Source organism: Triticum aestivum, chromosome 7A (genome assembly GCF_018294505.1).
Source record: "Triticum aestivum cultivar Chinese Spring chromosome 7A, IWGSC CS RefSeq v2.1, whole genome shotgun sequence".
Classification (NCBI taxonomy): domain Eukaryota; kingdom Viridiplantae; phylum Streptophyta; class Magnoliopsida; order Poales; family Poaceae; genus Triticum; species Triticum aestivum.
The window spans coordinates 641,959,519-641,980,295 of NC_057812.1; positions in this window are offsets into that span (position 1 = coordinate 641,959,519).

Consider the following 20,777-nt stretch of genomic DNA (forward strand, 5'->3'; position numbering starts at 1 on the left):
TAGGCTTGGATATGATGTGTGTTTGGTATTAGGCCTAGGCTATCTACGCCCCTTCATCAACTGGATAGGTGTAGCCATAGTTTGTTGCTTAGACGGTGGCTTTAGTTTTACTGTTGTATGACTTTGTAAGGTCTTGTGAGAATAATTAATAAAGTGGCCGTATGCATCGCCCAGATGTAGAGTCCGGGGGTCATCCTCCTTTTCTAAAAAAATGAAGTGTCCAACCGATCTGCTACCGGCGCGGAGTCAAAGCATCTATAGTCGGGCGCCTTAAACCTGCCTCATATGTTCTGACGGGCTGTCCGGCACTGACCGATCATATTTTTCGACCCAGACGAACATCTCAAATGCCCGGGTTGACCGGCACCCTTCATCACCAGCTCAAATATAAGGTGGATATAGGGGCGTCCAGGCGCACCCGCCACGTCGGACTGATGAAGTGGTCCCAGCCGGAAACACCCTCAAACCCGACGGTCCGAAACTCGTCTCCTCCATTGGATCGGTGGCGCCGCGTGTCGCAGCTCTGGCGGGTCACGTAGTGCCTTGCCCGACAATTTAAGTCGACCGGTGGCACCAAAACCCTACCATCCATCCACATATTCCTCCTCATGTCCGCTGTCGCCGCCACTTTCCACTCCGCCCGTCCGCCTAGTAGTCATGTATCCACGCCGCCGGGTGAAGAGCGAGTCATTTCTGACGCCGGAGCACCGGCTCGAGCTCCTTGAGCAGATCCGGGCTAGGCGCGAAGCCCGGATCATCGCGGGGCTACCTTCGGATGCAGTGGATCCGGAGAAGGAGGAGGACGACTTTGAGGAGGAGGAGGAGCCGTAGGAGGAGAATGTGGGGGAAGCTGGAGACGGGGATCTGCAGGCCATCCTCGATTTCCTCTGGTCGAAGCCAGCTGTGGAGGCGGGACGAAGTCTTCAATCTTGTATCTTCATAGTCCAACAGTCCGGCCAAAGTATATAGTCCGGCTGTCCAAGGACCCCCTAATCCAGGACTCCCTCAGTAGTCCCCGAACCAGGCTTCAATGACGATGAGTCTGGCGTGCAGATTATCTTCGGCATTGCAAGGCGGGTTCTTCTCCAAATCCTGAGTACCTGTCGTAACAAGTAGTGTCCGGCTTCCCATGAATGTTCCACTCCTCGGCTTCTGTGCTTTAATAATGGCTATCTTCCACGTGTCGAGCGAATGCGAGAACTCGAGGCATTTTTACATTTGCCACCCTAACCATGTGAGTAAATCGTCTATTAAAGAGTCGGGGATCCTCAGATCGAGATCACACCATCCTCCCACAGCGAGTATCCATCGGAGCACGCCCGGAAAAGTCCATCCCATCATGGCCGGCCATCACAGCTCCTCCTCTCGCACCCGTAGCACTAAGCCAGGCAATTGGGAGAAGTGTTCCGTCCCCCACAACCAATTAGTAGAGTTACAGACCCAGGGGTTTCTCCCTCCTGCGTATATGGTCCCCGTCCGAGCCGGACTAGCCACTTATAACGGCGGGGAGCAAGCGGGGAGCTTTCCCAACCCATCCATGGGGGAGCGGGTATGCCTTGTCCCTTACTTATTGAGGGGACTCGGATTTCCAATACATCCGTTCCTTCGCGGGCTCCTGGAGTTCTACGGCCTCCAGCTGCATAACTTTAATCCCGCCTCCATATTACACATCGCCGGCTACGTCGCCATTTGTGACCTGTTTCTGAGCTGCGAAGCTCATTTCGATCTATGGAAGAGGCTATTCTGCCTCGTACCCCGTACACAGGAGGGGTCCATATATCAAGTGTGCGGAGCCAAAATATGGCGCATCGCCGGGACCGGATACCCATCCGGTACTCCGAAGAAGACATCCGAAGACTGGCCTTCGGAGTGGTTTTATATGGAGGATGTCCCCCTTCCGGACCCTATTTGGATGGGCCTTCCTGAGTTTAATAATGCCCCATTGAAGAAACGTCGCAGCTGGCGCCCTCGGAGCCCCCAGGAGTAAGATAATAGAGAGGTCCTTTACCTGATGGGCAGGTACAAAAACGCTGGCCAAATCAGAACTGACAATAATTGAGGTTATGTCAATATGTATAATGCGGGGGGTGAAGCCACTTCAGTATCGGGGGAAACCCATGTGGCACTTCAATGGAGAAGATGATCCCACCCGCTGCGGTCGTAAAGGTCCGGACTCCGCCGCTGCTCTAGCGAAAATACTGTCCGATTTATACAAAGGAGAGGAACATGAGTTCATCCGCATTAAGCCACGGGATGGATTCTCCATGTACAACCCCCCAAACTGGGTGAGCTGCTACTTTTAACTCCAGACCTTCCCGCATTCTTCATCATAAATATTTACCTTGCTATTTCATAGAAGGAACTGTGAAAAGCTGTGAGGGAGGTCCATAGCTCGTCTCCACAACTAGAGGACCCTGAACGGGCCCTCGACCCCGGACTCGAAGAAGATACAGACATATTTGTGGAGCTTACCGATAAGACATTCTATCAGTTAAGCTGCGACGGTGCCTTGGTGGCCATCATAGCTAATTATCCTGGCCTGCTCCCTGCATCGCATGTAAGTAAAACCGGAGTCCCGACTTCCGAGAAGGATCCCTTTTTTGCACTTCACCCACCGCACACATATGGTGTCTTACAGGGAAGGCCCTCGGGACGCCATGCCGAACCTACGGTGACTCACCATTGAGGGGCACCGAAGCCAGGTAGGCTTAAAAGGAAGGCGGTCAGGACTGAGACGATGTCGCAGAGGTATGAAAAAGAACCCTGCTCCATGATACGTCTCCAACGTATCTATAATTTTTGATTGCTCCATGCTATATTATCTATGTTTTTGGACATATTGGGCTTTATTATCCACTTTTATATTATTTTTGGGACTAACCTATTAACCGGAGGCCCATCCCAGAATTGTTGTTTTTGCCTGTTTTAGGGTTTCGAAGAAAAGGAATATCATACGGAGTCCAAACGGAATGAAACCTTTCGAAACGTGATTTTCTCATGAGATAAGATCCAGGAGACTTGGACCCTCCGTCAAGAAAGCCACGAGGCGGTCACGAGGGTGGAGGGTACCCCCCCCCCCTAGGGCGAGCCCCCTTGCCTCGTGGGCCCCTCAAAGCTCCACCGACGTACTTATTCCTCCTATATATATATCCACGTACCCCCAAATGATCAGATACGGAGCCAAAAACCTAATTCCACCGCCGCAACTTTCTGTATCCACGAGATCCCATCTTGGGGCCTGTTCCGGAGCTCCGTCGGAGGGGGCATCGATCACGGAGGGCTTCTACATCATCATCCAAGCCTCTCCGACGAAATGTGAGTAGTTTACTTCAGACCTACGGGTCCATAGTTAGTATCTAGATGGCTTCTTCTCTCTTTTTGGATCTCAATACAATGTTCTCCCCCTCTCTTGTGGAGATCTATTCGATGTAATCTTCTTTTTGCGGTGTGTTTGTTGAGACCGATGAATTGTGGGTTTATGATCAAGTCTATCTATGAATAATATTTGAATCTTCTCTGAATTCTTTTATGTATGATTGGTTAACTTTGCAAGTCTCTTCAAATTATCAGTTTGGTTTGCCCTACTAGATTGGTTGTTCTTGCCATGGGAGAAGTGCTTAGCTTTGCGTTCGATCTTGCGGTGTCCTTTCCCAGTGACAGAAGCGGCAGCAAGGCACGTATTGTATCGTTGCCATCGAGGATAACAAGATGGGGTTTTTATCATATTGCATGAAACTATCCCTCTACATCATGTCATCTTCCTTAAGGCGTTACTATGTTTTTAACTTAATACTCTAGATGCATGTTGGATAGCGGTCAATGAGTGGAGTAATAGTAGTAGATGCAGGCAGGAGTCGGTCTACTTGTCTCGGACGTTATGCCTATATAAATGATCATACCTAGATATTCTCATAATTATGCTCAATTCTATCAATTGCTCAACAGTAATTTGTTCACCCACCGTAGAATACTTATGCTCTTGAGAGAAGCCACTAGTGAAACCTATGGCCCCCGGGTCTCTTTCTCATCATATCAATCTCCATCACTTTATTATTGCTTTGCTTTTACTTTTTACTTTGCATCTCTACACCAAAAATATTATTTATCATCTCTATCAGATCTAACTTTCGTAAGTGACCGTGAAGGGATTGACAACCCCTAAGCGTGTTGGTTGCGTTGAGCTATTGTTTTTGTGTAGGTACGAGGGACTCGTGCGTAGCCTCCTACTGGATTGATACCTTGGTTCTCAAAAACTTAGGGAAATACTTACGCTACTTTGCTGCATCATCCTCTCCTGTTCGGGGAAATCCAACGCAGTGCTCAAGAGGTAGAAAGAAGAATTTCTGGCGCCGTTGCCGGCGAGTCTGAGCAAAAGTCAACATACCAAGTACCCATCACAATCCCTATCTCCCGCATTACATTATTTGCCATTTGCCTCTCGTTTTCCTCTCCCCCCCCCCCCAATTCACCCTTGCCGTTTTATTCGCCCTCTCTCTCTCTATCCTCCCTCTCCCTCTCTATTTGCCTCTTTTTGCATGTCTGCCTTTTTGTTTGCTTGTGTGTTAGTTTGCTTGTTTGTCGCTATGGCTCAAGATAATACTAAATTGTGTGACTTCACCAATACCAACAACAATGATTTCCTTAGCACTCCGATTGCTCCTCTTATCGATGCTGAATCTTGTGAAATTAATACTGCTTTGCTAAATCTTGTCATGAAAGATCCGTTCTCCGGCCTTCCTAGTGAAGATGCCGCTACCCATCTTAATAGCTTCGTTGATTTGTGTGACATGCAAAAGATGAAAGATGTCGATAATGATATTGTTAAATTGAAGCTATTTCCTTTTTCTCTTAGAGATCGTGCTAAAGCTTGGTTTTCGTCTTTGCCTAAAAATAGTATTGATTCATGGAACAAGTGCAAAGATGCTTTTATCTCTAAGTATTTTCCTCCCGCTAAGATCATCTCTCTTAGAAACGATATTATGAATTTTACGCAACTTGATCATGAACATATTGCACAAGCTTGGGAGAGAATGAAATTAATGATACATAATTGCCCTACTCATGGTTTGAATTTGTGGATGATTATACAAAAATTTTATGCCGGATTGAATTTTTCTTCTAGAAATCTTTTATATTCGGCCGCGGGAGGCACTTTTATGGAAATCACTTTAGGAGATGCTACTAAACTCCTAGATAATATTATGGTTAATTATTCTCAATGGCATACTGAAAGATCTACTAATAAAAAGGTGCATGCGATAGAAGAAATTAATGTTTTGAGTGGAAAGATGGATGAACTTATGAAATTATTTGCTAATAAGAGTGTTTCTTCTGATCCTCATGATGTGCCCCTATCTACTTTGATTGAGAATAATAATGAATCTATGGATGTGAATTTTGTTGGTAGGAACAATTTTGGTAACAACGCATATAGAGGAAATTTCAATCCTAGGCCTTATCCTAGTAATCCCTCTAATAATTATGGTAACTCTGTAACACCCACGACGCGGCTATATCTCCCACGTGTCGAAGCACGACTTAGAGGCATAACCGCATAGTAGGCATGTCGCAAGAGGGGTAATCTTTACACGTCCCATGTACTGAATAAGGAAGGGATAAAGAGTTGGCTTACAATCGCCACTTTACACAAAACATAAATATAGTATTACATCATCCGGAATACAATCAAGGTCCAACTACGGAACCAAATAAAGAAAGACAACCCCTAATGCATAGATCCCCGATCGCCCCGACTGGGCTCCACTACTGATTAAAAGGAAACGAAACACAACAACGAAAAGGTCTTCATCGAGCTCCCACTTGAGCTGGGTTGCGTCATCTGCTCCGGTATCATCGGCACCTACAACTGTTTGGAAGTATCTGTGAGTCACGATGACTCAGCAATCTCACACCCGCGAGATCAAGACTATTTAAGCTTATGGGTAGGAAAAGGTAGTGAGGTGGAGCTGCAGCAAGCACTAGCATATATGGTGGCTAACTTACGCAAATAAGAGCGAGAAGAGAAGCAAAGCAACGGTCGTGAACAAGACGTGATCAAGAAGTGATCCTGAAGCTACTTATGCTCAACACAAGAACCGTGTTCACTTCCCGGACTCCGCCGGAAAGAGACCATCACGGCTACACACGTGGTTGATGCATTTTAATTAAGTTAAGCGTCAAGTTCTCTGCAACCGGACATTAACAAATTCCCATCTGCCCATAACCGCGGGCACGGCTTTCGAAAGTTCAAAACCCAGCAGGGGTGTCCCAACTTAGCCCATCACAAGCTCTCACGGTCCATGAAGGATATTCCTTCTCCCAAGAAGACCCGATCAATCTCGGAATCCCGGTTACAAGACATTTCGACAATGGTAAAACAAGACCAGCAAAGCCGCCCGATGCGCCGACATCTCGATAGGAGCTGCACATATCTCGTTCTCAGGGCAACACCGGATAGGTCAAGCTACGAGTAAAACCAGCCCTCGAGTTTCCCCGAGGTGGCCCCGCAGGCTACCCGGTTCGGACCAACACTTAGACAAGCATTGGCCCGGGGGGTTAAAATAAAGATGACCCTCAAGAGAGCGACTCCCAACGGAAAAGCAGGTGGTGGTGAGGCAAATGGTAAAACCAAGGTTGGGCCTTGCTGGAGGAGTTTTATTCAAAGCGAACTGTCAAGGGTTCCCCATAACACCCAACCGTGTAAGGAACGCAAAATCAAGGAACATAACACCGGTATGACGGAAACTAGGGCGGCAAGAGTGGAACAAAACACCAGGCATAAGGCCGAGCCTTCCACCCTTTACCAACTATATAGGTGCATTAAATAAAATAAGAGATATTGTGATATCCCAACATATCCATGTTCCAACATGGAACAAAGTTCATCTTCACCTGCAACTAGCAACACCATAAGAGGGGCTGAGCAAAGCGGTAACATAGCCAAACAATGGTTTGCTAGGACAAGGTGGGTTAGAGGCTGAACATGGCAATATGGGAGGCATGATAAAGCATGTGGTAGGTATCGCGGCATAGCCATAGAGCGAGCAACTAGCAAGCAAAGATAGAAGTGATTTCGAGGGTATGGTCATCTTGCCTGAGATCCCGTAAGGAAGATGAACGAGTCCATGAAGTAGACAAACGGACGTAGATGAACGGATCCTCACAACTCTGGAACGAAACCGAAGCTAACGCGAGAAGTAACCCGGAAATAAGCAAACAACATAGTAAACAACCACCAAATAAACATGGCATGATGCACAATCAAGTATGATACATGTCCGGTTTAATGACGCATGGCATGGCAAAAAGCACAAACAACCCTACAAATTAAGTGGAATTCAACATGCAACTCCGTTGCATATTGATGAAACACCACATTCCAGTTATTTAGTTCGATCTCGTTTATGTACCCAACAATATTAAATGTTGATTAACATGGCAAGAGGTGAAGCAAATGAAAACTACCTATCTAGGCAAGTTTAAATGAGGCCGGAACAACAAAAAACAAGTCCGGAAACTCCTCATGTGCATATATTAGATTTGGTACTGTTCTGCCCTAAACATAAATTTAGAGTTGTTGAACATGCAAAGTAAGGTCACCATGTTAAACTAGGCATTTTTCTACCCCATTTACATATAAAGTTTCTTTGGTTTGGAGCTACGGTTATTTAGTTATGAATTAAAGCATTTTAACAAGTTATTTGAGCAAATTTAAACAAACAACATTTTAAGCATTTCAAACATGGATGAAAGTTGCAAATTATTAAACTAGACAAAATTATAGACATTTTACATATAAAGTGTGTTTTAATCCGATGCACGGTTAATTAGTTAGGATATGCATGAAGTTTAGGGGCTAAACTGCAATACTGCAATTCCCTGGAAAAATGACAAATCACTAGATCTGAAAAAAATATTACGGGCCGAAACAAGAACTGAACCAACAGCAGGAAAAAAAGGTGGGGCGCTGGGGGTGGCCTCACCCATGGGCCTTGGGCCAACTCGGTGGAGAGGCTGGGCCGCAGCGACTTGCTGGGCCACGGGCAGGGCGCGATTAGGCACGAAGCGAGGTCGGCCCAGGCGCTCGATCGGGAAGCAGCAAACGGGCTGGTCAATGCGCTCGTCGTCCTGCTCGTTCCCTTGGGCAAAACTAGGGCGCGGCTCTCAGCGCGAAGCAGGAAAGGTCGCCAGCGGCGCTTGGCGACAAGGACGGCTGGAGGCGGCCGGATCGGGACGGATCCGGGACGAAGGGATCCGTTCCCGGCGATGGCGAGCTGGGTGGCAAGACTGCTCCTGCTCCTGCTTGAACAAAGAGAGAGGCCAAGAGGTGAGAGGCATCAAGCGGAAGCAGAGAAAGCGAGAAGAGGGAGATGGCAGGGATCGGGACGACCTGGAGACTGGTTGCTCCGGTGGAAGGAACTTGAGGCGTAGGGGTGTCGAGCTCGAGCAAATTCGACGGGGACGAGGATCGGAGAAGGAATGCGATGACTGACGGGAGTTGCAGGGGTTGGAATGACGGCGTTGTCGCTGGGTTCGCCGGCAACGGTCGTGGCACATCCGCGGTCAGGGAGGAGGGAGCTGCTCCTGCTCGCCGGTGGCTCGATGCTGTTGGTCTTTGGGGAAGACGAACAGGACGGCGGCGGCCTTGACGCGATCCTGGCGTCGCAGATGGGGTGAGGAGGAGCGGAGGCTGCCTGCTCCGAGCGGCGGGTTGCAAGGACTTGGCTGGCGGGGAGGGATCGAGGAGCTCGGGCTCCTACCTCCTGGACGATGGGAAGGATCGGGCGCGAGGCAGGGCCCTGGTTCTTCTGGTGGCGGCGGAACTCGTTCCCGGCGACGAGGGAGCTGCGGGCAACCATGGCGCTCCTGGTTTCCTCCTGGAACAACAAGGGGGAGGCATGAGAAACGAGGGAGTGAACCAGAGGGAGGAGGGAAAAGGGAGAAGAAGATGGGAAGGGGTGACGGGTTGAATAGGTTCGCTGGCGGCGACGGCGCCACAGAGAGAGAGCAAACGGGAGAAGCTCGCTCTCGCTCGGGGCAGGAGGGATCTTCTGGTGGCTCCGATCGAAAGAGCTCGGGCTCGAGCGCTGGTTGGTTGAACGAATCAGGAGGGGATCGAGGGGAGGAGGTGGTTGGTTCGATGGATCTGGGAGGATCCCGGGGAAGAGAGTGGTGGCGGCGGGTGAGGTGATTTGATGGAAGGGACAAGCCCCTAGGATCTAGGGTTAGACTGATATTTATATCAGATGAATTTAGGTTAGGGGCTAACTCGTCCCTCCGATCGCAATCGGACGATCGCGAATAAAATAGCTAGGGAGATCAAAAAGAAAAATGGAGATGTTTTATAGATGTTTGGGGATGATCCGGGCCCAACAATAGCGATACTCCGGGTCGGGTTCGGGACAGCTTTCGGATGCGCGAGGGGGACGATGCACTGTGCAGAGAGGGTTAGATGGACAAGGTCAAGTGTGCGGTTGGACTGGGAAGAGAGAGGAGGAAAGAAACCCGGCAACCGTTTTCAAAGACCGAAAACGTCCGACGTTTGACTGACTATATTGCCGCTATAGTTATCCGCTGGGGCGTCAAACGGACTCCGAATGTGATGAAACTTGGCAGGCGACCTACTAACAACATAACAACACTGCATGCCAACTTTCAACCCATTCCGAGAACATTTTCCGGCCACTTATAAATAATATTTCGGACGTGCCACGGGCGCGTGCAAGTGTGCCTGGGGCTCAGAACGGACAACGGACGGAACTGGGGGAACCCGGACGAATGCAAGTTTTGAAAACATGATGATGCAATGCACATGATGACATGATCAAAAGCAACACGCAAGCAAAAGACATGGCAACGACGGCGCATAACTGGAAGACACCTGGCACAACGGTCTCGGGGCGTCACAACACTCCACCACTATGAGAGGATCTCGTCCCGAGATCTAGGATGGCACCAGAGGGAAAAGGAAGAGGAAGATAAGAGGTAAAACTAAGTTGCTTCTTGGACAAATGAATGAAACCACGAACCTTGAGAGGTTGAACAAATTTGAAAGAAAGAACACAACGAAGATGAACAAAGTTGAAAACCTCCATTAGAGAAGAGTAACAAGGAACCTTTCTAGAGCCTTGTAGGTTGAAAGACATAAGACAAGGGTTGCAATGGATAGGAAGTACATGCAAGCACTATGGATGAAACGAGATGCAAGACTAGATAGGATGAAAAGAACTTGAGCAGAGGACACAACACTCCGGTCGAGAAGGGAGGTAAAACTTGTCAAAATGGGAAGAACTTGAGAAGAGGGCACCACACCCCGGTTAAATGGATAAGCACGAAGAGAACACGGTCCTCACAATTCGAGATGATGAGTGTGTAGAGCAACATCACGAAGCCTCCGGAAGAAAGAATAGAAGATAGATCATTGGAAGGAAAGAATGGAGAAGAAAATGCCAACTTCTACCACAAATGAGTTTTGAGAGCACGCTTCCAAGAAAGTTATCACGGAGTTGATGGAAAACCAACAACAAAAAGAATAAACTTGTAGTGGGCTTATGGAAAACATCTCAAAACTATGAGGTGAAATTCTGCCACTAACGGAAATAATAGATTGGATTGATATGAACAAGGAGACGAGAAGCTTGTCTCGCCGGGAGGGTAAATGAGGGTCATTTATGAGCACCACAATTAGCAACCAACTGTAGGGAAACCTTTAGGTGAAATATAACCCAAGGTAACTCCAATGAAGAGATTGATGGGTTGAAAATATGTCTTGAGCGAAGAGAAAATGATGGATTTCGATATTTCACTCTTGAAAACTTGTGAATCATGAAACACAAAGGGAAATTGTCAACAATGACATAACACCACCTCAAAAGATGAGATATGAAAGAATTGCGCTTTGGAATGCAAGATGAAGAATACTTGAGCTCCTCTGAAAAGTATCTCAATGAACACTTCGAGAAGGAATTAAATCCTTGATGAACCATTATGTAGAGCCTCCATGAAGAACTCCAGTAACAACATGATGACCAAACGAAAGGAAAGAGAAGTTGAAAACACAAGGTGAAGCCTTGCGATGATTTAGATGGGACTTCGCGATGAGATAATAGAGAGAGCTTGGAACTCCGGGAAAAGAAAGATGAAACAACAAAACCAAGAATTTACTCATCGTGAACAAACTCCGGAAGACTAAATCATTCATTTGGATGAAGCAAGAATAAGAATTACGTTATGCGTATCCTTCACCGATTTAGATTGATGACAAGCAACGGATTTGGCCTACTACTTATTCTCATAGAAAGGGTTAAGAGAGATATAACGAAATCTTGAGAAAAGACTTCAACAATCCACCTGTAAGATTGGGAAGAACAAATGATAACGTATGAAGAGGAACCTTGAACAAACCACTATAAGGATTGAAAACCAACGAAGAAAAGGGGTGAATCACCGGTAAGAATTAGAGAACGAATGAAGATACTTGAGGGAATTTGATACAAGAGAACAAAGAGATCACGATTTGAATAGAGAAATACTTGAATGAAGCACCGGTAAGATTTTGAGAACGAGAGCTGAAAGCTGGAATGAATAATTCTGAGATGAAGGGCTCTAGAGAATCAAACTAAAAAGACTCCTGAATTGCTCCGGATGGTAGAAAAGATTTCTCACAATGAAAAACAATTATGAGAGGATGGCCTCAAACTAGAACCACGAATCTCTGAGAGAATGGATAAGATATGGAGGAAAAACTCTTCTTCGGTCTTCAAAATCCGAGAATGATGACGAGAAACACCACCAAGAATTGTTGAGGCACTCCGGAATTAAAATTGGAAAGGTTGAACCAATGATGAAAAGATTTTTGAAAGATCTTGGAGAATGACATATGACTGATGATAATTCATTCTTTCGTCAAACTTTAGAATATTTGAGAATAGCTCCGAGAAAATAGAAGAGTCGGGTAAGATCCTGGGAAAAGACCTGTGGGTTAAGGCCCACTCAAGAGAAACATCGTTGAACGATTTAAAAGAGGGATTGCACCGTTGAATTAAATGGCTTGAATGCCATAACAACCTCTAAATAAGTTGAACGGATCTTGAATGAAAAGACGAGACTTCTGAGATATCTTCGACACTCCGGAACAATTGAATAGCGAGAAGTGAATGATTCAGGGTTGCACCGGCATGAGAAAAGCATTGGACAAATGAAAGGAATATGCTTAACCCCGAAGCTTGAATTGAATCCACCGGAAAAGAAAAAGAATGAATAATGAAAAACTTGAGGCTCCGTTAGTATCTTCCTGAGAATCACCGGATAAGAACATTGACGGAAAAGAATGGAGAGCTCTCCCATCCATAAGATGGATACTTCATTAAGAAATCCGAGTCCTTGAATAAAAAAGGTGGCAGGGCGGGAAAAACAAAGACAACCTGGGACGAATGAAACAAACGCCGTTGAGAATACTTAGAGTTGATCTTGCGAATGTTGAAAAGACTGGATCCACCTGAAGAGGAGCACACCGGTTGGAAAGAATTGTCATGACAAACTCGATTATCATGAAGGATTAATATTCACATAGAAATATGAGAACACCACTTAGAAATAAAGGTAAGGAATCAACATTTGTTATTGAAGCAACTCGAATACCACAACTGAAAAAAACAAAGGATTAGCTTGCAAAATAAGCCGGAACAAACATATGATAGAGATTTCGTCCGAAGTTTTTGTGGTGGGGCCCGCACGGGCTCGATCGTACAGCACCATCATGTACAAGGCAGTGCACATGACATACGAAGCGTCCCCGAGTTAGCATAGCCAAGGACTCTTTAAGACACAATGAGACCACTGTAAAACCAACCGTGGATAGGCGGACCACTAGACGTCGAACCCCAATCTCATATCATGCATCTGTCGGAAAGGTATCCTATGAGCTACTTGAATTCCCACTTATAAACTCCCGAAACTTTCCAGTTATGCAATCAGGTGTTGGGGATACAGGGGAAGCATAATATGTCACCCAAAACTAGCAAATCCTACATCCAGCTGTACCCATCCCTCAACACATAACCAAGAAACTTTCAGAAATCATTTACCTCAACCTTCGAAAAGCATCTGTTATACGAGTTATGGCAATACTCCCGAACTCCCGCCCTAGTACAGGGTGGCGTTGAGGTTATCTCACCAACAACTGCATAAAAGAGATTTTCGATGTCGGCGAAACTCAGGTATTCCAGAACTGCAACGATAAAATTGTGACGACAACACCTCGGAGCTCAACTCCCCGGGACACTGCCACAACCCCTAAATGTCAGGAGGCACCAAGAACAATGTTCTCATGACAAAACCATTGGAACGATTTCAAGATACCCGCGTGATCCTAAATTTTTTTTATGAAAATTTGAGAAGAGAAGAGTCAAAACTCTACGTCAGGAGGCCTCACCAGAGCGACGAAGGGACTGAGGAGTAAAAAGAATCCTAATCTCCGATATATATATATAATCCTATAAGACTCAAAACATTTTTCTAGACTCAACAACGCCAGCGATTCGATCAAGCAGGGGGCTCCTAAGTCGGGGATGGCTCTGATTACCAACTTGTAACACCCATGATGCGGCTATATCTCCCACGTGTCGGAGCACGACTTAGAGGCATAACCGCATAGTAGGCATGTCGCAAGAGGGGTAATCTTTACACATCCCATGTACTGAATAAGCAAGGGATAAAGAGTTGGCTTACAATCGCCACTTTACACAAAACATGAATATAGCATTACATCATCCAGAATACAATCAAGGTCCGACTACGGAACCAAATAAAGAAAGACAACCCCTAATGCATAGATCCTCGATCGCCCCGACTAGGCTCCACTACTGATCAAAAGGAAACAAAACACAACAACGAAAAGGTCTTCATCGAGCTCCCACTTGAGCTGGGTTGCATCATCTGCACTGGTATCATCGGCGCCTGCAACTGTTTGAAAGTATCTGTGAGTCACGAGGACTCAGCAATCTCACACCCGCGAGATCAAGACTATTTAAGCTTATGGTTAGGAAAAGGTAGTGAGGTGGAGCTGCAGCAAGCACTAGCATATATGGTGGCTAACTTACGCAAATAAGAGCAAGAAGAGAAGCAAAGCAACAGTCGTGAACTAGAAGTGGTCAAGAAGTGATCCTGAAGCTACTTACGCTCAACACAAGAACCGTGTTCACTTCCCGGACTCCGCCGGAAAGAGACCATCACAGCTACACACGCGGTTGATGCATTTTAATTAAGTTAAGCGTCAAGTTCTCTACAACCAGACATTAACAAATTCCCATCTGCCCATAACCGCGGGCACGGCTTTCAAAAGTTCAAAACCCTGCAGAGGTGTCCCAACTTAGCCCATCACAAGCTCTCACGGTCAACGAAGGATATTCCTTCTCCCGAGAAGACCCGATCAGTCTCGGAATCCCGGTTACAAGACATTTCGACAACGGTAAAACAAGACCAGCAAAGCCGCCCGATGCGCCGACATCCCGATAGGAGCTGCACATATCTTGTTCTCAGGGCAACACCGGATAGGTCAAGCTACGAGTAAAACCAGCCCTCGAGTTTCCCCGAGGTGGCCCCGCAGGCTGCCCGGTTCGGACCAACACTTGGACAAGCACTGGCCCGGGGGGTTAAAATAAAGATGACCCTCGAGAGAGCGACTCCCAAGGGAAAAGTAGGTGGTGGTGAGGCAAATGGTAAAACCAAGGTTGGGCCTTGCTGGAGGAGTTTTATTCAAAGCGAACTGTCAGGGGGTCCCCATAACACCCAACCGTGTAAGGAACGCAAAATCAAGGAACATAACACCGGTATGACGGAAACTAGGGCGGAAAGAGTGGAACAAAACACCAGGCATAAGGCCGAGCCTTCCACCCTTTACCAAGTATATAGGTGCATTAAATAAAATAAGAGATATTGTGATATCCCAACATATCCATGTTCCAACATGGAACAAACTTCATCTTCACCTGCAACTAGCAACACCATAAGAGGGGCTGAGCAAAGCGGTAACATAGCCAAACAACGGTTTGCTAGGACAAGGTGGGTTAGAGGTTGAACATGGCAATATGGGAGGCATGATAAAGCATGTGGTAGGTATCACGGCATAGCCATAGAGCGAGCAACTAGCAAGCAAAGATAGAAGTGATTTCGAGGGTATGATCATCTTGCCTGAGATCTCGTAAGGAAGAAGAACGGGTCCATGAAGAAGACAAACGGACGTAGATGAACGGATCCTCACAACTCCGGAACGAAACCGAAGCTAACGCGAGAAGTAACCCGGAAAGAAGCAAACAACATAGTAAACAACCACCACATAAACATGGCATGATGCACAACCAAGTATGATGCATGTCCGGTTTAATGAGGCATGGCATGGCAAAAAGCACACACAGCCCTACAAATTAAGCGGAACTCAACATGCAACTCCGTTGCACATTGAAGAAACACCACATTCAAGTTATTTGGTTTGCTCTTGTTTATGTACCCAACAATATTAAAGGTTGATTAACATGGCAAGAGGTGAAGCAAATGAAAACTACCTATCTAGGCAAGTTTATATGAGGCCGGAACAACAAAACAACAAGTACGGTAACTCCTCATGTGCATATATTAGATTTGGTACTGTTCTGCTCTAAAGATAAATTTAGAGTTGTTGAACATGCAAAGTAAGGTCACCATGTTCTAGGCATTTTTCTACCCCATTTACATATAAAGTTTGTTTGGTTTGGAGCTACGGTTATTTAGTTATGAATTAAAGCATTTTAACAAGTTATTTGAGAAAATTTAAACAAACAACATTTTAAGCATTTCAAACATGGATGAAAGTTGCAAATTATTAAACTAGACAAAATTCTAGACATTTTACATATAAAGTTTGTTTTAATCCGATGCACGGTTAATTAGTTAGGATATGCATGAAGTTTAGGGGCTAAACTGCAATACTGCAACTGGAAAAATGACAAAATCACCATATCTGGAAAAAAAAACTTTACGGGCCGAAACAAGAACTGGCCCAACAGCAGGAAAAAAAGGTGGGGCGCTGGGGTGGCCTCACCCATGGGCCTTGGCCCGACTCGGTGGAGAGGCTGGGCCGCGGGCAGGGCGCGATGAGGCACGAAGCGAGGTCGGCCCAGGCACTCGATCGGGAAGCAGAAAACGGGTTGGTCAACGCGCTCGTTGTCCTGCTCGTTCCCTTCGGGAAAAATAGGGGCGCGGCTCTCAGCGCGAATCAGGAAAGGTCGCCGACGGCGCTTGGCGGCAGGGACGGTTGGAGGCGGCCGGATCAGGACGGATCCGGGACGAAGGGATCCGTTCCCGGCGATGGCGAGCTGGGAGGCGAGACAGCTCCTGCTCCTGCTTGAACAAAGAGAGAGGCCGAGAGGTGAGAGGCATCCAGCGGAAGCAGAGAAAGCGAGAGGAGGGAGATGGCAGGCAGCGGGACGACCTGGAGACTGGCTGCTCCGGTGGAAGGAACTTGAGGCACACGGGTGTCGAGCTCGAGCAAATTCGACGGGGACGAGGTACCAGAGAAGGAACGCGACGACTGACGGGAGTTGCAGGGGTTGGAATGATGACGTTGTCGCTGGGTTCGCCGGCAACGGTCGTGGCACATCCGCAGCCAGGGAGGAGGGAGCTGATGCTGCTCGCCAGTGGCTCGGTGCTGTTGGTCTTCGGGGAAGACGAACGGGACAGCGGCGGCCTTGATGCGATCCTGGCAACGCAGACAGGGTGAGAAGGAGCGGAGGCTGCCTGCTCCGAGCGGCGGGTTGCAAGGTCTTGGCCGGGCGGGAGGGATCGAGGAGCTCGGGCTCCTACCTCCTGGACAAGGGGAAGGATCGGGCGCGAGGCAGGGCCCTGGTTCTGTTGGTGGCGGCAGAACTCATTCCCGGCGATGAGGGAGCTACGGGCAACCATGGCGCTCCTGGTTTCCTCCTGGAACAACGAGGGGGAGGCATGAGAAACGAGGGAGTGAACCAGAGGGAGGAGGGAAAAAGGCGAAGAAGATGGGAAGGGGCGACGGGTTGACTAGGTTCGCCGACGGCGACGGCGCCACAGAGAGAGAGCAAACGGGAGAAGCTCGCTCTCGGTCGGGGCAGCAGGGATCTTCTGGTGGCTCTTATCGAAGGAGCTCGGGCTCGGGCGCTGGTTGGTGGAACGGATCAGGAGGGGATCGAGGGGAGGAGGTGGTTGGTTCGATGGATCTGGGAGGATCCCGAGGAAGAGAGTGGTGGCGGCGGGTGAGGTGATTTGATGGAAGGGACAAGCCCCTAGGATCTAGGGTTAGACTGATATTTATATCAGATGAATTTAGGTTAGGGGCTAACTCGTCCCTCCGATCGCAATCGGACGATCGCGAATAAAATAGCTAGGGAGACCAAAAAGAAAAACGGAGATGTTTTATAGATGTTTGGGGATGATCTGGACCCAATGGTAGCGATACTCCGGGTCGGGTTCGGCACAGCTTTCGGACGCACGAGGGGGACAATGCACTGTGTAGAGAGGGTTAGATGGACAAGGTCAAGTGTGCGGTTGGACTGGGAAGAGAGAGGAGGAAAGAAACCCGGCAACCTTTTTCGAAGACCGAAAACATTGCCAGGACCCTGATTCCAAGTCACATCGATCTAGCCGGTAACACCTCATATCACTTTGCGGCCTCACACACGATATTCCCACGGGTGTCGCCTTACCATGGCCCGGGACCGTTTACGCCTTTTGGCTCACGTATATGATAGTGTCGCTAGCATCCATATGACAGAGAACCCGGGCCTACATGGCTAGTCGTGATCCCAAAGCGGCACCAACCTATGGGGACAGGCATACATGAATCACATCGAGCATGTCGGTCAGCAGCATGTGAATCCGGGCTATAGCACTGGGCTAACAGGACTCCGGGAACCCGGGCTGTAGCAGGCTAGGCAGGACTCCGGATGTCACCGCGTGACATTTCCCCGAAGGGACCGACACAGGAACGAAGTGAAACACATGCCGGACAGTCAAGTGTCCTGAGCAGTACTGCTGGACTAGCAGGACTCCGGTGAACCGGGCTGTAGCAGACTACTATGGCTCATGGAAGCACTAGACTACATTTCCCCATAAGAGAGGCTGCCAAGGATAAACAACTAGATTGTTGGATCCCACACATACTAAGCATTTCAATCATACACACAATATACTCGATGTGTAAGCACAACATGGCATCACAACATAACTCTACGACTCAAGCATTTATTCATTAGGCTCCGAGGAGCGAGATATTACAAACATGGGTCTCATGACCCAACAATCATAGCATACAAATCAAGCACATGTGGAAGCTTAACATGTCTGAGTACAGACATCTACAAATGAAAAAGGCTAAGAAGCCTGACTATCTACCAGATCCTGCCGAGGACACAAGATCGTAGCTGAGGTATCAAGCTAAACGTCGAAGTCCACGTGAAACTACTAGCAAGACTGAAGTCTCTCTGCAAAACATAAATTAAGCAAACGTGAGTACAAAAGTACTCAGCAAGGCTTACATCAGAACTAGCTACATATGCATCGGTATCAACAAAGGGGTAGTGGAGTTTAACTGCAGCAGGCCAGCTTTGACTCAGTGGCTATCCTGAACTATGACTGCAAGCAACTCTTTTGAGGTGGCGCACACGAGTCCACATATTCACCATTCAATACTCCACTATGGATCCGCTCCCGTCTCCCTACGAGAACGCCATCCATAGCACTCATGCTTACCTTGTGCATTTTAGAGTATCCACTTTCACTTGTCTATGAACTGTTATAGGCAACCCAGAAGTCCTTTACCGCGGACGCGGCTATTCGAATAGTTTTATACCCTGCAGGGGTGTACTTCGTCACACATGTTTCCACCACTTAGCGTCTGCACATGACATGTGCTCAGCAGACTTCAAGCGAAAGCCGACGTGGGTGTAGACCACGACCTGACTAACCGCACAAGTCTCTAGTCCATGTTTATCGCCTATTCGGGTTCCATCCGCAAGGAAATCCGGCCGGGGTGTCCTCAACGGCCCCAAACGATGTGTATAGGGTCCCGAGACGCCAAACGGGCGCCCGACATACCCGGCCACAGTGTATCTACCGCATCATAGCCCACCCCTAGGGTTAGCGCTACGCACGGTCGCCAACACATAACCTACAAACACCAGAAACTATTTGCAACTCCTGGACAGAGGACGAGAGGGGTCAATAAGTCGAGCGGGGTCATATTTCAGGTCCCATTGTGTGGTAGTAGATGTTTCATGGATCACAAACATAGAACTCAGTTCCTGAGGATGGTTTCAGTGAGACAACCCACCATGTACTCCTACATGGCCTCTCACTGCTACCTTTACCAAATCGTGTTCACACACTTAGCTCACACACACAGTAGGACTTGTTCACACACCTCCGATTCATCCCTGATGAACCAGACCTGACACGACTCTATGCAATAGCAGGAATGACAAACAAGCATGAATGAGTAGGCACATCAGGGCTCAAACAACTCCTACTCATGCTAGTGGGTTTCATCTATTTACTGTGGCAATGACAGGTCATGCAGAGGATAAGGGGTTCAACTACCGCAGCAAGTAACAGATGAATTGTTGTTGTCCTAATGCAGTAAAAGAGAGCAGGAGCGAGAGAGTGGGATTGTATCGGAATAAGCAAGGGGGTTTTGCTTGCCTGGCACTTCCGAAGATAGTATAGTTCTTCATCGGTGTCATCGAACTCGTCGTCGGAACCACGTCTATCGAGAGGGGACAACTACCGGCAAACAAAGAGGAACACAACCAATGCAATGCAACAATTATGATGCATGATAATGTCATGGCAATATGCTGTTGATTGAGCTAATGCAACTAGCAACCATATTAAATGAAGTTGGTTTGAACCAAGGGTTCAAATTCAAACTCCATATGTGCTTATTTAAATGTCAATTATGCAAATTGCCATGTACAGAAACCCTAGGTTGTTCAAACATGCATGCAAATGCCATAAACAGATTCCTTGAATTTTTCTGATAATTTTACATATATAATTTATTTCATTCTGAGTTATAGATTATTTTCTATGATTTTTGGAAGTTTAGGGGATTTTCTGAAAATAAATAAATCATTTAGATTTATTTAAAATACAGAAAAGCATTACTGCGTCAGCCTTGCATCATGCTGACGTCATCTGGTCAACAGACGCGGTCCAGGTCAAACCTGACCAGTGGGACCCACTGGCCAGTAGTTAGTTAACTAACTAAAGTTAGTTAGTGTTAAACTAATACTAATCCTAGTTTAATTAGTGGCCTGGGACCCACACTTCAGTTACCCGGGGAGTCAAACTGGGCCCACCCAGTCAACGATCAGCGGGGTCAAACCCGCCGGCGACTCGACGCCGGCGAGGCCCGAGACGGTGGCGCGTTCGAAAAATGCCCACAGGGCACGGGCGAGGCCGTTCTTGGGCTCGTTGGAGAGCTCTTGCAGGCGCGCATCTAGTGGGGGTGGAGGCCGGGTCTATCGTGGCCGGAGCCAACGACGGCGAGCTCCAAGGCGGCGGCCGGAGTTCGTCCATGTGCGGGGTTTGGGCTACGACGTGCAATCACGGGAACTGAGGTTCTAGCGAGGCACTACGCGATGCGGCAAGCATGTTGGGTAGCACGGGATGACCAAATGGTCGTCGGAGCGACGCCGGTGACAAGCTCGAGCGGAGGTGAGCTTCGGCCATGGTGGAACTATGGCCTAGAGGGTGCAAACGTGTGGGAAAGAAGA